Source organism: Lissotriton helveticus, chromosome 9 (assembly GCF_964261635.1).
Source record: "Lissotriton helveticus chromosome 9, aLisHel1.1, whole genome shotgun sequence".
Classification (NCBI taxonomy): domain Eukaryota; kingdom Metazoa; phylum Chordata; class Amphibia; order Caudata; family Salamandridae; genus Lissotriton; species Lissotriton helveticus.
In genome coordinates this window covers 1,154,540,321-1,154,555,533 of record NC_136070.1, presented here as the reverse complement: position 1 = coordinate 1,154,555,533, position 15,213 = coordinate 1,154,540,321, and the positions used below count along the sequence as shown (strand labels likewise).

Sequence of the window (15,213 nt, the reverse complement as noted above, 5' to 3'; positions counted from 1 at the left end):
ATAATGCATATATTGGGCATCCAAAAATATGTTAAAATTAAGTTTACAAATGTGTTGTGATGGCAGGTATGATCTGATGTGGCAACATTTTAGGTATGGATTTCAAACTGCCTTTTCCAGATTAATTCAAAGTTTTCTCAGACAATCATAACGAATAAAAATATTACTGGTGAAGGATGTCTTGAAAACAAGCTCAAGAGAAAAGTTGAAATACAGTGCCACATCATGGATGTGTAGATTTTGTTATTCTGTGCAGCAATATTGTGAATTCAGACGATATTTGGAATTTGTCATAGTTATATCTGATACTTATTCTATTGAGGGTGTTGTGGGATTATTGGCTATTTTAGGGGAAAAGCTACCAGAGGAGGTCAAATGGGCCTCAGATCATGAACCTGTCAACTCCATTATAACTAGGAAAGATTTAAATCAGTTCAAAGTAACTAAGCAGTGTTTGCCACCTCTTTCAAGTTGCCACAGGGTAAAAATCTGATTAATTTAATCAAAAGCTGTTGCTATGTCCAAGAGTACTTCTTGGAAGTACAACCAGCTGGATTTCATGCGGCATTGTAGTCAGATGCCAGATTATCGTGATGCCAGGTTATCGTGATGCCAGATTATCGTGTCTCCTAGACTGGATTTCAAGGCTATAGCTCAAATTTAATACTATTTTACATTAACCTTGTTACGGTAAAAGGGCTGCTTTTTGGCCACTTTTAACGATATATAAAACTAGGAGTCATTTTCAATATTTAAATTAATTTTAAGCTCAACTTGTAGAAGAGAATCATGTGCCAGTGCATAAATGGGTAAACTTATAAATGTTATACGTTGTTTGATCATTAAAGCTGAATATAGAATAAAAAAAGAAGAAAAGGGTTTAGCTACAATGTAAATTACCACGCTTCTGTGAATATTGGTGTAAATTGAAGCAATAATGTGGTTCATCTGTAGGTTGCTCTTGAACAGAAAGAGAGGTTGTTAGAATACGTTTTTGTATAACTATGATTGCATCACAATTGCTTATTGAAGCTCTTTGTATATGGTACCCCCGTCTCCGGATTAAGGGGCCGATTATGATGGCGGACGGACCTGAGTCCGTCTGCCACCATAGAGCAGGAGGGAACCTCCGCATTGCCTGCGGAGTTCCCTCCTGTGCAATTAGGATGTGACCGCCACCCTGGCGGTCACATCCTCTATTTTTACCATTGCGGCGGGTGCGGCTTCAAGCTGGATCCGCCGCAATGGTAAAAATGCATACATTGCATTTGTATGCAGAAAGCGGCAGGCACCATGCGGTGCCTGCCGATTTCTGCATACTAATGCAGGGGGTACCATAGGTGCACCCCCCACCCCCCTTCACCTAGGGTACCCGCAACGGGTCCCCGCAGTGAAGTTACACATGCTTTTCCACGGCGGAAAACCCGCCGCGGAAAAGCATTTTTTAAAGCCCTTCCTAATATGGCGGACGGTGTCTGAGAGACACCGCCACCATATTAGAGCTTTTCCGCCGCGATTGTAAGCCTACCGCGGCGAAAAAGCTGCGGACGGAAACCAGGACCCACCAGCCATCCTAATGTGGCGGTGGGTCTTTGGTGGGTCCGCTGCGGTTTTTACGCATCCTCCGGGCCGGCGGTGGCTTCCGCCGGCCCGGAGGATGCGGAAAAACCGCAATCATAATAGGCCCCTTAGTTTGGTCCTCAGAAATAGTACAGGGGATATTGGTGCATATGTTTCTTAGGAAATCCATAGTATCAATTATTAACATAAAAATATCATTGCAGCCTCCCCAGGCATCCGTCTAGCCTCCTTCATGCAAAAAAGTGACAGTGAACCATTTATTGGAGCCTTTATTGTCAAACATATTATTATGTGTACTGTGGCTGACATAAAGCTCATATTATTTTTAGGAGTAGAGAAGCATACGTTTAATATTACAATTAGATGATATGTTCCACTTAGTTTGCAATGTCTAATCATTGCATAAAATACAAATCAGAGAGTCAGCAGTAATATGGGTGACTGATTATTTTTGGTTGAGAAATGAAGGTTTTCTGTGTTACATAGTAGTGTAGTAGTCAAAATGTCTAAGGAAAAAAGAAACTAGGCGATACATTATCGCCGCTTTAGCGGGAGGAAACTGCCGCTAAAGCGGCGATAATGGGCTTGATAATAGGCCCTTGTGAATTCCCATAGAAGCCCAGGTTAACACCAGAACATGGGCTTCTATGGGAATTCACAAGGGCATATTATCAAGCCCATTATCGCCTCTTTAGCGGCAGTTTCCTGCCGATAAAAGCGGCGATAATTATAACGCCGTTCTTGATAATATGTCCCTCGGTGTTTAACAGAAATCACCTTTATTTGTGAATGTGGCTGAGGCTTCCTCATTTTGATACATGGTCTGTTCAACATTCAGCTTTAGTGGCATGATTCACAAAACTCTGTTTGAAAGTCAGAAATGTTTTCCCATAGACTACTACATTTTCCTCTTTTCATAGAAGTGACAAGAAATCCCAGGAGTACTCCTGTACATCTGTGCAACCATAGATTTCTTGCCATTCATTAGCCTCATTGCCACTCTTCTTTGCTGCCTTCTAATTGGGCAGCGCTTGGCTTCCGTCACTTACTTGGCACATGGATCAACCACAGATTAATTTTGTTTTATTTGTGTCCCAATTGGGCAGGGAAAAAGTCCAGGCATGTCTGCATCTCGTTTCCAAGCTTGGGGCTTTGAATAGGGGTTTCAAATGATGCAAAAATTCCGCCATCCATTACTGTACCCACGTCTGAACATGACACACATGCTAAATTCTTGCTTTTGTGGATTTAATTTTTTTTAATTGTTTCATCAAGTTATCAAGAAATTGTTCATATTTATTCAGATGCTTCACATTCTATGTGGCTTTTGCTCGTAGCTGTTTCATCAGACCCCCACTCGCCACCCAGGTTTCCTGGAGCGTGAAATGACTATTTCTAGATTCTCTGTGGCAGACATCATTGGCAAGCCATGCTGTCTATTTCATCGATGACGTGCTTTTGGCTAGTACGTGCGCCCACCTCACCTACATGATTGTCTTGGGACTTCAGCCAACCAGTGGTCTATCTTTGCATTCATTTTCCCACTGGCAAATTGTGTCTTGTCCTTGGCTTTCCATTATTATCTCTGTATCTACAAAAACATGAAAGAGCAGTTTTTTTTATTAGTAATGTATCACCAGCCCGAGACTGTACACTGATGCAAGGACATAGCACTGTTTTTCCAAAATGAAGCCATACTCCGCCTCCTTCACCGTTGCATCTAGTCTGATCAAGTCTCATCTATATTCTTGTAGCAATCACAGATAGCACACTCTGCATCTCTTTCTGGCACTGCTTGCTTCATAGCGCTTTTTTTAACATCATGCTCTCCAACAATCACCCACCCTCCCGTTCATCACCCCCACCCCATTGCCAAAGCCAATAGCTCATCCATAGGGGAGACCTATTGGCTTTGCCAGTGCTTGTTAGAAATTCGATCCTTCATATCCCCATTAAATATGTGGGGCCCTTGCCCCATTCCTACCCTCTAAATACACTTATACCTGTCCTTGGTTGGATTTGCACGTGCTTCCCAGGTTTTAAAGTGCCTCCTGGTGTATTGGTGTACACACAAGCGTAAAGGTTTGTGGGTGTTTCCCTAATTTTGCAGATAGACACATTCTACCATAGTGGTGGAATTTCAACATTAATAAATACTCTGTGCAAAGACAAAATTAAACTAATTTGAATACGTAAATGAAGATTTGGAACTTGCCCTAACAAGGGCCCTCATTATGATGTCGGGCACATCACCACCAACAGGCTGGTGGTAGTGGTCTGTCCAATATCTAGGGCAGCGATCCAACCGCCAGATTACAATACTGCCCATCAGAGTGCAGAGGGTGGCAGGGAAAGACCCCTGCCTCCGACAGACTCAAGGAGGCCGTTGAGGCGGCGGTCTGACTATAATCCCTACCCTGAAGGCAGTGCCTGCACAGGCACCGGCATAAGGATTACGGTGTCCATTTTCCACAGCCTTTTCATGGCGGTCCCACCAACATGGAAAGGTTGTCGGAAAGGTACTTTGGAGGCCCCTAGCAGGGGCCTCATCCTTTAAATTTGCAGCTCAGCCCATTTCTTCGTTCCCTTTAATGTTTTCTCAGTTTTTTTTCTACTTTTAAGCCTTTAGTTTTAAAGTGGGAGTATTATCTGGTACTGAAATTATTCTCCAAGTGCGTAAAGTTATTTTTGCGGCTTAACATTGTATTCACCTCCAGTTTCCTTCTCTGGTTGGGTACTTGTTGGCTTTGTTTCAGCAGGATTTACTCTTCGGGCAGAACTAGTGGTAGAATCAGAGAAATCAGTAATCGACACACAAGGTTGCATTGAAGTCACCTTCTCATATGATTGAATGTCTTTAGAATAAATTATCAAAGATAACATCTCTATTAACAACTTTTTGCATCATATTCACCTGCACTTCCATCACATAAAAATGCCAATCTCTGCCATTGCCATTGTCATTAAGATGTGACAAAGACTTCTTGCTGCAGATTCCTTACCTTTTGAATTATCTCCAGGCATCAGAATGGATCAGATAGGTTTTCACAAGCAGTACCCTCCGTGTCGGTAGGCGGTGTTGGTCGGCTTCATGTGGCATCGTAAACGAGGGAAGTGACATGCGCGGTGCCTGCACAGGTGCCACCCCAATGCGCTGACATCAGTTCTTTTCTTTCCATACCAGAGCGCAGATTCTGAGAGAGCTGCCCCTTAGTCTTTGACTAAATCTTTTTCAACTTTTTGTCAACACTTTTTTTAGATTTATCTCCTGGTGTGGCAATTTTGTCCTATAGGAAGGCTGGCTTCAAGCCCTGCGGTGCCTGGCACTGACAGATGTCGGTGACAGACTTGCATCTTGTATGCCTTTGGTGCCTTGATCGCGACCACAACCCAAAGGCCTGCGCCAACTGCTGCATCATGCACCCTAAGGGAAAAATCCCTCAAGCTCCTGGCAGCTAGACATGCGATGCCTTGATGATCTAGTTCCTGGTCGAGATGAAGGTCCCTGGAGTGGTCGCTGAGCCTGAGATCTTTGTTGCACTCGAAATCGTTGGGTCACTTAGGTAAGTCCCAGAAGAAAAAGAAGATTAAGAAGTTGAAAATGTATTCGACTATGCCCCCCATTTGTCTAAATCTTCCGATGAGACGAGAGAGCATCATCACTTGAGGCCTGGCTCCATGCCTCCCTGGGTTTCCAGGAACTCAGAGAGTTTTATGAGGCCATGCGCTTAATATTTGAGTAGCCTGTCTCCGCTGGTGTTCCTTTACGTCCCGCTGGGTAGGGAAGTGCCCCTACTGGTTCGCCGCCATCAGCTTTGACGCCAGTCGGGCCCCTTAGATGCACAGATGGATCCAGACCAGCACTGGTTGTGCCACCTTGACCTTCCCCGATGCCGGTCTTGGTGCCAATGCTCCCAGCACTGCCGACACCCTCCGATGGCATCGTCCCCATTCTGATCCCCGACTCCGACATGGAGCTGGAGGTGCGTCATCCAACGCCAACTGGAGCCATGCCTTCCATGCCAGAACCTGAGACCTATACATATGGGCTAGGTCTTGGGGAGGAGAGAGACGGGTCGCTGTACCCTGAAGAATACAGCACCTTGATATTAGTCAAGTCAAGTCAAAAGGGTAAGTTTATTTAGATCGTAATCTTTAAACCAATACATCAGACTTAATTGAGTTAAAATGTTTCCCAACGACAGCAATTCATACAAATTTGTAGATAATATCTCATTCCTTTTTTTAGATAAAAAATATAGATTATCTTCCTCAAGATATGACATTTAAAACTAGATACACATATAAATGATTCCTCCAAATGATTTTTTTATCCTATTAAAATTAATAAAAAACAATTATCTCTAGACAGGATTCTGTTTAAAACTCTAAAATCTGTTTCTGGCTTATTATAAAACTCTGTACAATCTTTATAAATTTTCCAAGTGCAATTGCAATATCAATATTTGGGAGTTCTGTAAGTAGCTCAAGTGCTTGACTCCTAGTTCTTATATCATATTTTATAAAGATTGGGCGCAGCCAAAGTTTTCGTTGATCTAAAATATTTATACATTCCAACAGAATGTGCACGGTATCTCCTTTTGATATTAGCATGGACTGGTGTGAAGATTTGGCAGAGACTTCTCTAGACTCTTCCCCTACTATAGTTATGGAGGAGGGTGTGTCTTCTGCAATGGTGGTGAGAAGGGCAGCTGAGGTCCTGGACCTTAGCCTTCCCTCAGTGCCAGTCACGTCTAATTCCTTGACAGAGATGCTTCCGCTGGGAGTGACCCCGCCTGAGCTGGTTCTCTCCATTAATGAAACACTTACGGATGTCCTGCTTGGGACTTGGACCAAGCCTAGAATAGGTGCTCTTGTGAACAGGTCAATTGCCCGCCACCTCAGGGAACGCCACTTTCGTCACCCAACACCCTATCCCCAAAAGTTCAGTGATCCAAGCCTCGACTTCCCAAGTAAATCCTACTGTCTTCCCTACTACTCCCCCAATCCAAGAGGCTGGACTCCTTGGGGAAGAAGATGTTTTCTTTCACCAGACTGCCACTGTGGTCTGTGAACAGTGTGTGCCTTTTGTGCCATTACTCCCATGCTCTATGGGACTCGGTATCACAGGTGCTGCCATGGTTCTGGAGGAGACCCAGACCATACTCTCCCATGCTGTTGCCATCTGAAGGGATACACCTACATTCACCATTTAATGTGGCCTGGACACCACCGAATTGCTGGCAGAGCCGTTTCATCGACAGAGGCCTTGAGGACAACTGACTTTTCAGGGGATGTTCAAGCATGGCTCATGGACATTACCTTTGGTGGCTCCCATCTCTTCGGAGACAAGGCAGATTCAGCCCTGGAGTGCTTTAAGGACAGCAAGATGACGGCCAGGCCTTGGACCTTTCAATGGCCCCTTAGCACACCCAAACTGCCTTCTGCTCCTTTTAAGGTCCTGGAAGGTGTTTCCAACCGTGTCTCTATTCTCCAGTCACCGTGGCGTGCAAGCTTCCCAGCCTCTGCACGGCTGTGGTACCCACAGACCTCATGGGTCAGGCAGCCAGAAGTCAGGCTAGTCCACCATCCCCCCGGCAGCCGCAGTCTCCAAACTCTTATAGTCTGCCCTCATACCATCATGGGCACCCAGTGGGAGGCAGGCTCAGTCATCACCTGCCCCACTTGAGGTCTGTAGCATCAGACTGGTGGGTTTTGCAGATCGTCCGAAGGGACTACTCTATCCCCTTCACGACTACCCCTCCCTCCATGCCACCCACTTATGACAGGCTGACAGAGGACCACCTATCCATTCTCTTCCAGGAAGTCATAGCTCACTGCCCTGGACCCGGGAGACTGGATGTTAGTGTTAGACTTGCAGGACACATAATTTCACATCCCGTCCTACCTGCCTACAAGCCTTACCTGTGGTTCAAAGTAGGTCATAAGCACTTTCAATTCACTGTGCTCACTCTTTGGCCTTACCAGCGCCCCGTGGGTGTTCACCAAATTGATGGTAGTGGTTGCAGATCATCTGTGGAGATCACAGGTTCCAGTCTTCCCCTATCTTGATGACTGGCTGATGAAGCTGTGTTTGCTCCAGGCAGTCCATTCCCACCTCCAGACTACGGCAGACCCCCTGTACTTGCTGGAGCTCCCTATCAGCATGCCAAAGCCACACCTGACTCCCTCTCAGACACTCCCTTTAATTGGAGTTGTTCTGGACAAAGTGCGGTTTGGGGCTTATACTTCAGAAGAGTGAGTTCAGGATATTCAGGCTATGATACTGATGTTTCAGCCTCTATCCTGGATTTTGGTGGGACTTACTCTGAGGCTGCTGGGACACATGGCTCTTGCATCCTGCTGGTGACACATGCCTGCTGGCATATTTGGGCTCTGCATTGGGACTTGAAGTTCCAGTGAGCGCAGTATCAGGGGAATCTGTCCACATGATCCAGATCTCGGAGTTAACTGCAAAGGACCTGCAGTGTGGCTAACAAATTGCGATTGGGTCAGTGGCAGACCACTCTCCCTTCCCCAACAAGGTCTGACAGTGGTGCCAGATGCTTCACTCCTGGAATGGGGGAGGTGGAGATCGGAGGCCTCTGATCTCTGGCAGAACCCGGACTCCCCCTCAAACTGTTGATGCTCCAGGCGATCCGATTGGTATTGAAACCCTTTGTACTTTCTAGGGAAGGCAGGTGTTCACAGACAACACCACCACCACCATGTGGTGCTGCAACAATCAGGGCTGGGTGGGGTTGTGGACCCTTGTCAAGATGGCTAGAATGTCAGGGAATATCCCTGACATGCTCTTTGAACGCCAGACAAACAAACTCAGCCGAAGATGTCTACTGGATTACAAGTGGCATCTCCATTCAGAGGTGATGCTATGCCTCTTTCAGCAGTGGTAAGAACCCCAGTTAGATATTTTGCCACCACAAGTATCCAGGGCAACTCTCGCTTGGAGAGGCTTTTCATTTTAAGGGGAGTTCAGGCCTCCTGTACGGCTTTCCGCCCAAACCACTCCTGCCCAGAATTCCAAAGAAGGTCAGGAACGACCAGGCCCAAGTCATCCTTGGGCTCCAGACTGGGTTCTGAGAGTTTGGAATACCAAGCTGTTGAGCATGGCCATCAGTCCTCCAATCAGGCTGCCCCTTCAGGAGGACCTTCTTTCGCAGCAGCAGGTGAGGGTCCTCCACCTGAACCTGTCAAATTTCTGCCTTCTTGCATGGAGATTGAGCCTCACTGGGACCTCAATCTTGCCTTGTCAGGTTCATTACCATCAAGACGGCCTTTCTGGTGACTATAACATCTGCCTGGAAGGCAGCAAGCTTTAGGCTTTGCCATTCAAGCCTCCATACTTGAACATCTACCCAGACAAGCTGGTGCTGCATACGAGATCTTCCTTTCTCTCCAAAGTGGTCACTCCTTTCCACATAGCCCAATCCATCACTTTCCCTGCTTTTTAGGGTCCGCCATATACCTCCAAGGAATAGGAGTGACTACACCATCTGGACCACCATCTGGACCCAAAAGAGCATTGTTGTTCTACCTTGGCCATACATGATAGTTTAGGGTGGACGACCCGCTTTTCGTAGGGTATGTCAAAGCGAAGAAAGGAAGGGCTGAGCAAAAGCAGACAATCTCCTGATGAATTGTGCCCTGTATAAAGATCTGCTATGCATTGGCAAAAAAGCAACCCCCTGAGTGTTTGCATGATCATTCCACCAGAGCTAAAGCTGCTACCATTGCATTAGCTCGTGCAGTTCTGGTCCGTGATATCTGCCGGGCAGCAACGTAGGCTTCCTTTCACAAATTAACAAAATACAACTGCCTGGATAGTCAGGTCCATTGGAACAGGCGGTTTGCCTGTTCAGTTCTGAAGGACTTCTTTTATATGAAATTGGTCCACAGATCAACCTCTGTGAAGGTATTGTTTGAGTATCTATGAAAAAGGTAAGGAATCTGCAAATAGAATTCTCTATCAGATGATAGGTAATACCTTATCTGGTAGAGCCTCTATCTAGCCACAAATTCCTTACCAACCCACCCAACCTCCCCACTCTTCAAACAGATTCCTACGGACAGGGCTGTTCCCCTCTCAGTGCCCTAGTTTTCCACATCTGTGGTTAGTGTTCTCTGCTGCTCCCTGCTCCTGGCGTAGAAAGTTATGAAAAGAAACTGAAGTCAGCGCGCCCATTTAGGTACCGCTCACATCACTTCCAATGCTGACTACGCCACGCGAAGCCGAATGACGACACCTACAGGAGTGAAGGAGTACTGCTGGAGAAAGATTTATGTAACGATTCTGACTCCTAGAGATAATTCAAAAGGTACCGCTAATGCTGCTAGATAAGAGTCCAACCAGATAAGACGTTAGAAGAAGTAAGCAATTTATTCGTTTATGCAATAGAAATGAACAATGAGACACTCAATGAAGCTTGATCATTATTCATCTATGTTCTAGGAAACTTTGTGTTCCCCATAATTTTCTACACAGTACATACATTTACTACCAAGTATAAGTGGAAGGACTGTTGATGGCCAGTCAGTCAAACCAACTGCAAATTTTATACACCGATTTACCTCGGATTACAAGCATACTATTAGACCTAATGCTGCAACCTATACGATAGTACATTATTTGTCTGAAGTAGAACTTAATTTAAGAATTCTTACCAGATAAACCATTCTATGAGTAGTTTTACTATCTTCTGAATTGAGATAAGCATTACATACCATAGTCCTGCGATTCCGGCAGTGATGGGGAAAAAAAGGAACAGCTATTTATTTCCCAGTAGTGTGTGGTGCAGTGATCCCCACTCTTTTTGTAAATCTACTTTTCTTTATCATTTTGATTTTCAATTTGCATATGTGTACAAAAACCTACGGAGTATGTCATCTTAAATACTTAAACCTGCCAAACTGCAGTTACTGAGCACAAAACCCACTAGTACACAATTGAGCAAAAAATACCTCATAAAAACCTAGCATATGCTTTCTTCAAAGTGAGGTGCCAGTCCTCTAGCTTTGTGCCTAGACATAGTGGCAAATGCTAAGGCAGACACAACAGAAATAAGCATTGGCAAGGCCAATAGGTCTAAAAAAACACACATTACCATAGAAGTCCCTGGCACTGAAGGAACTACTTATTGTGTGAATGTGCCTCTTGTGAAATGGCAGTCCTCTGTAACTCACTGTGAAGCTGTGTCCTCATGTAACGTAACTGGTGCTATGTAAAGTGCTCTGGTACCCGATTCGGATTCGGGTCAAGTTCGCGCTATGTAAAACTCTGAAGAAAAAAAAAAGTCCGCGAAGTGGGCTGCCCAACGATGATAATGAAGTTGGTGGCAAAAAAATATGAATGCCACAACGGACTAATAGATTATATCTGGCTGCAAATCCCTACAACGTTTATGTTACATAGATAAATGTAGTAATCGCAAAAGGATTTGGGTAACAACTAACCTAAAAAAACAATCGGTCTGGCATTGGCTACCAGCCTCTTACTTTTGCTGATGCTTTTTTTGTAATGTTCTTGCAAATCTTTATTCCAAACAAAGCAGTTTGAAAAGATAGCTAAATAGAAAATCTTGCCAAGACTGATAGCTGGAGAGGGAATATAACTATATAGATAGATAGATGGATAGACAGATAGATATAGATAGATAGATAGATAGATAGATAGATAGATAGATAGATAGATAGATAGATAGACAGACAGACAGACAGACAGACAGACAGACAGACAGACAGATATACAGATAGATAGATAGATAGATATAGATAGATATAGATATAGATAGATATAGATATAGATAGATAGATATAGATAGATAGATATAGATAGATAGATAGATAGATATAGATAGATAGATAGATAGATAGATAGATAGATAGATAGATAGATAGATAGATAGATAGATAGATAGATAGATAGATAGATAGATAGATAGATAGAGTTGTAAAGAGATAGATTGATATAGATTAGATACAAATTGGATACATAGATAAAATTGCACTGATAGATTACAAACAGATAGTCTGATAGAGTTGCAAAGATTGATACATTTCCAAAGATAGACAGGCAACGAGAGAGAGACAAACAGGTAGATAGACAGATAGATAAAAAGACAGGTTGATAAAAAGTTAGACCAGTATATATGTAGACCGATAGATAGACAGACGGAAAGATAGAATGGTTGGTAGACAGATAGACAAGTAGACACACAGATCGATAGATAGGGTAGTAAAGATAGAGGTAGCTAGATTAACAGTTAGATAGACAGACAAGTAGAGAGAAAGGTTGATAGGCAGACAAACAAAACAACTGGTAGATAGACAGAAAGACAGGTAGATAGGTAGACAGAGCAACAGATCGATAGGGTTGTAAAGATAGATAGATAGTCAGGGCACAAAACTGGAATAAATAGCACAGCTTCAATTATTAATATACGATTTAAATGCTTCTATGAGTACGCCCTACAAGAGCACTGAAAACAAACTAGAAAGCCATGCAAGCAATGCATACAGACTGCATTGGTTACTGTAGCCCTCAATAAAAAATCATACCAGCAAGACACACAGGAGTGTAGATATAAACACACATCATATTGTGTGCATACTAGAAAGAGAATAACTTCCTAAAGAACGGTTTCACATTTGACACAATTTGGTATGCTGAGAAATAGCAGCAGTCAGATAAACAAAGACCCCTCAAAACAAATTTGCAACAGCATCAGCAAGATACAGGAACTGATAAAGCTGGAAAGTGCCGTTTGCTCACATCAAAAGCAGCTGATAGAAAGCATCCTGCTATCTCATCAGTATCAAGCACAAAGGCAACACTAAAGTAATAATCAAGTAAAAACGAAAACACTGGCACTGAAGTGAACTAACATAAAGGTGGATGTGCTCTTTGTGATAGAGCAGAATGCAGTCACTCTAAGTGAAGTTAGATAATCGCTGAAGTTTGCAGACCCATTGCGTAATGTGTATGCTGTAGTGGGAGAAAGCAGAATGTGAATAGCACAACAAACCAATTGATGAAGTGATCTGGCTGAAATTCTCTGTAATAAAGTACATAATACATATAATTTTAGTAAAATCAGAAGGTCTTAGCTAACACCATACCTAAATAACTGTGAAGCCAGACGGAAAATAAAACATGCCTCATTCCTGAAACATGAGGCTAGCAGCTCAAATAACTGACAAGCTAGGAATTCTACTGCTTACATCGCGGCTGAAATTGCATAGTACCTACAGTAGGCTTTGTCATAACTAAATGCTGCCTTGCTGCATTTTGTACATGCAAATATAAAAGGTGCACAGGGCATTCCTGATGGCATTTGCAGTGCTGCTGTTATTTCTAAAAACTGTTTGGGTTTGATCTTTGATGAGCAATGACCAAGTCCCTGAGCTGTGCTCACCATCCCACTTACCACCCTGATTACCAAGTGCAATCCAATGGGAAGACAGAACCATGAAAGGCCCTCCCGCTGGTAGTAAATCATTATCTGACGTGTCTCTAGCAGCATGGTGCTTCTAGGGGAGACATGCGGGAAAGACCAATGGAAACTGTGGGCCTCATTACGATTGTCTGACCAACACCTGATCAGAAACAGGACTGCCCGAAAATGAGTCAGCAGTCCAGCTGTCATCTTTACAATGCGACCGCCTTCACGTTGGTCGTAAAGTGTGTTTCCTATTGAGGCTTGTGCTGCAGCACAAGCCACAATAGAAAAAATACACTTTCAAAACATCCATGCACCGTGTGGAATTCACCATGTGGTGCCTGCCACACGATGCATTGATTTTTGGAGGAGCACCATAGGTGCCCCCAGGTCCGATAGCGGAGGGCCAGGGCGAAGAGGGGCCTTGCAAGGGCCCCACCAAGTCACTTTCTACCTGCCTTTTCATTGCAGGTGGACTGCTATGAAAGGGCAGGCGGAAACCGACATCGTAATCCCGACGGCGGAACTAAGGCTGGCTCCACTATCAATTTGGGATTAATATTCTGCCCGCCGCCAGACGGACTCTGTGAGCCTGTCGGAAGCAGAGCGGAATTCCCTCGCGGGTTTCCCTCCAACCACCTTATCGTAAAACGGCGGTTGGACGGAAACCTTTGATGTCGGCGGACAGCCTGGCTTTCCGCCCAACATCATAATGGGCCCCAATGTTTTGGCCAGTTTTTCGAAATCCAGTTTTTCGAAATGCCAGTCTCCATTCTAAATATGATGGAGATGGCTGTGCTGGTAATAGCAAAGCTGATACAGCTATTTCTTCTGTATTTACCAGGCCACTTCGTAGTCAGACCCTTCATGGCCTTGCTTTAAGATCAGTGTTGTTATAGCACTGTGACATCATTGCATGCAGCACCATTTCCTATGTCATCCCCTCATGTATGCAACTTGGCCAGGCACTTATGTTTTTTTCAGGATGTATGCCTGCGTTGCAGATTGTCAAATTGTCCTTTTTTTGTTTCTGTTTTTCTGCCACGTCTGCAAAACTACTGTACAAATGGAGGATACAGACGCAGCAGAGAATTCGTTCAGTTGGTCCTCTTGAGCTCCAGACTGGAAGGGGGGCGGGGGGGGGGGGGGGGGGGGTAAGCACGCAGCCTGTTTCGCCCTCTGCTGGACACAGGTGGCAATGCTCGCATTGGACCAATGTCTGAAAGAGCACATTGCACACCCTGGAATGCCGACTGCACCTCCCATCTCATATCATCACTCTTATGCAGTATTGAACACCTACCACTTTTTAGGGAGGGACAGTAACAGAACTGATGGCTTTTAGGGCCTGTCCAGAGGCATTGCCTTTGTGCCTGTGTCACGTAGATCTACATCTCTTTTAAGCCACCTGAAGTATGTTAAGTGCTCTTTTTACACACAAAACAAATTATTCATGTTTATCAAATGTGGACAGGATTGTGAATAATCAACAAGATATGTCTCTCTTCGATGGCATTAATTCCTTTTCGTGTTTATTCTACTTTTAGAAACATTTCCAGGCAAGTATAAATAAGTACTTGATTGGCATATGCATTTAGGTCTTTAATAACTACTACAGTGCATTGGGCTTTCTAATTGCTTGCGTCTTGCAGTACTCGGTATTAACCCTCACAAGGCAGTATTTCACAGGAAGGATATTTTTTGGCCATCTACATATTTCTTTGTATTTAGGCATTTGTATCTGTGCTTGCTCGTTTGGTGGAGCTTTCTTCACAGTTGTTTCTTTTGAAACTCAGTGTGGCATGAAAGCTCACGGAAAACAGCCAAAGACTTGAACATTCAAAGTGCAGAATCTATCAATTTTACTGTATTTATTTGGGCTGTTGATTTGAGGTTTACTATACGAAAGTAGATGGCCATAAATCGATGAAAATTGTAATGCATGCTCACTAGCTCTCCCACATTAGACACTAACGGGCTTGAGCACATTTAGTTCAAGCGCTTCTGCACACTTGCAGTGCATTGTGATTTTTCCAGTATTTTGTATGTGTGTTTGTAAAGTTATTTTTTTTTAAATGTTATGACACCTTCTACCTGGAAGAAAGTATATTTGATTGGACCTTTGCTCCACTAATCCGGAAATAGGCAAGCTGTCTTTGGCTATATCAAGGAGGGG

The 15,213-nt window shown here is 44.0% G+C and overlaps 1 protein-coding gene across 2 annotated transcripts in view; it reads left to right on the top strand.

Moving 5' to 3' along the window:
• The window catches only part of CACNA1D (calcium voltage-gated channel subunit alpha1 D), a 1,365,963-nt gene that overhangs the window by 955,458 nt on the left and 395,292 nt on the right, over positions 1-15,213 (top strand). The window lies entirely within an intron of this gene.